Raw genomic sequence first — 2,495 nt, forward strand, 5'->3', positions numbered from 1 at the left:
ACTTACTGGCAGTATGAAACTTACTGGCAGTATGAAACTTACTGGCAGTATCAAACTTACTGGCAGTATGAAACTTACTGGCAGTATGAAACTTACTGGCAGTATGAAACTTACTGGCAGTATCAAACTTACTGCCAGTATCAAACTTACTGCCTGCACCAAACTTACTGCCAGCATCAAACTTACTGCCAGTATCAAACTTACTGCTAGTGTCAAACTTACTGGCAGTATGAAACTTACTGGCAGTATCAAACTTACTGCCAGCATCAAACTTACTGCTGGTATCAAACTTACTGCAGGTATCAAACTTACTGGCAGTATGAAACTTACTGGCAGTATCAAACTTACTGCCAGTATCAAACTTACTGCCTGCATCAAACGTACTGCCAGCATCAAACTTACTGCCAGTATCAAACTTACTGCTAGTGTCAAACTTACTGGCAGTATGAAACTTACTGGCAGTATCAAACTTACTGCCAGTATCAAACTTACTGCCTGCATCAAACTTACTGCCAGCATCAAACTTACTGCAGGTATCAAATTTACTGCCAGTATCAAACTTACTGGCAGCATCAAACTTACTGCAGGTATCAAATTTACTGCCAGTATCAAACTTACTGCCAGCATCAAACTTACTGCCTGCATCAAACTTACTGCCAGCATCAAACTTACTGCCTGCATCAAACTTACTGCCAGCATCAAACTTACTGCCAGCATCAAACTTACTGCAGGTATCAAATTTACTGCCAGTATCAAACTTACTGGCAGCATCAAACTTACTGGCAGTATCAAACTTACTGGCAGTGTCAAACGTACTGCCAGTATCAAACTTACTGCCAGCATCAAACTTACTGCCTGCATCAAACTTACTGCCAGCATCAAACGTACTGCCAGTATCAAACTTACTGCCAGCATCAAACTTACTGCAGGTATCAAATTTACTGCCAGTATCAAACTTACTGGCAGTATGAAACTTACTGCCAGCATCAAAAATACTGCTAGTATCAAACTCACTGCCAGTATCAAACTTATTGGCAGTATGAAACTTACTGCCAGTATCAAAAATACTGCTAGTATCAAACTTACTGCCAGTATCAAACTTACTGGTAGTATTAAACTTATTGGTAGTATCAAACTTACTGCTAGTATCAAACTTACTGCAGTATCAAACTTACTGGTCGTATCAAACTTACTGGCAGTATCAAACTTACTGGTCGTATCAAATTTACTGCCAGTATCAAACTTACTGGTCGTATCAAATTTACTGCCAGTATCAAACTTACTGGCATCGTCAAACTTATTGGTAGTATCAAACTTACTGGCAGTATGAAACTTACTGGCAGCATCAAACTTACTGCCAGTATCAAACTTACTGGCTGTATGAAACTTACTGGCAGTATCAAACTTACTGGCAGTATCAAACTTACTGGCTGTATGAAACTTACTGGCAGTATCAAACTTACTGGCTGTATGAAACTTACTGGCAGTATCAAACTTACTGGCAGTATCAAACTTACTGGCAGCATCAAACTTTTTGTGCCCAAAGTCCTGGTGTGGGATTGAACCCACGATTGAGGCGCAGCTACGGTTTATCAGAAGCTCTGAGTGAAACACAATTTGTCAGTCAGTTCTCAGAGATGACTGAACCGAGCGTCCCTGTAATGTGCCACTCAATCATCTCTCCCCCCTCCCCCCCCCGCCCCCCGCAGACACCCCCACGCCCGAATCTCGCATCTAACGCCGGAGCGGTTTAGAAATGTTGACCCTGCTCACCGATACCTTGTAAAATGCTGACGGCTCCACAATGCGCCCCCAATGTGTCAGAGGACACTGTGGTTAGACAGAGTGGGACACGGACTTGTTGAGCAACATGTGCACTGAATATTTCAGCACTTATATTGTGGCTTATTATGGTGACGATTGTGAGAATTGCCCATCACAGTTTTTGTGAAATATGGGGAGTATTGTGGTTATGGGCTGGCACCGTGAACTGTTTTAAATGATTCACGTTTGTCGATTACGTGGGACCAGCCTTCACTATCACTGCCCTCGGTACAATCTTCACAATTCCTCCCTCCTCCAGTTCCGGAGATTATTCTTCTTGGAAACCCAAAGGGCGGATGTTCTTGCAGCTGTCCGGAGCTCTGGCTCCACCACATCTGGAATAACTGCATTCATTTGTGCCCTGGGCGCTGTGTCTCAGGAAGGCTGTAATGTGGGGGGGGGGGGGGGGGGGGGGAGTGAGAGTGAAGGCGACAGCACAAAGCCACAACCCAAATTCCCAATGACTCGGTCACACAGGCAGTGTTCATGAGCTCCTTGCGCCATATCATTGCAACATCCTCTGCCCGGGGAACTCGCAATCGTGCAGCCTCTGAACACCCTCAGCCATCAATTGGTCCAGCAATCTAAAGACTGAAAGCCCAAGTTAAAGAGCCACTTACTCACTGCCGCATGATTCACACGAGGGGGTGGGGGACGGGATTCACACTGGG

This window comes from Scyliorhinus canicula, chromosome 13, assembly GCF_902713615.1.
Source record: "Scyliorhinus canicula chromosome 13, sScyCan1.1, whole genome shotgun sequence".
In the NCBI taxonomy this organism is placed as follows: domain Eukaryota; kingdom Metazoa; phylum Chordata; class Chondrichthyes; order Carcharhiniformes; family Scyliorhinidae; genus Scyliorhinus; species Scyliorhinus canicula.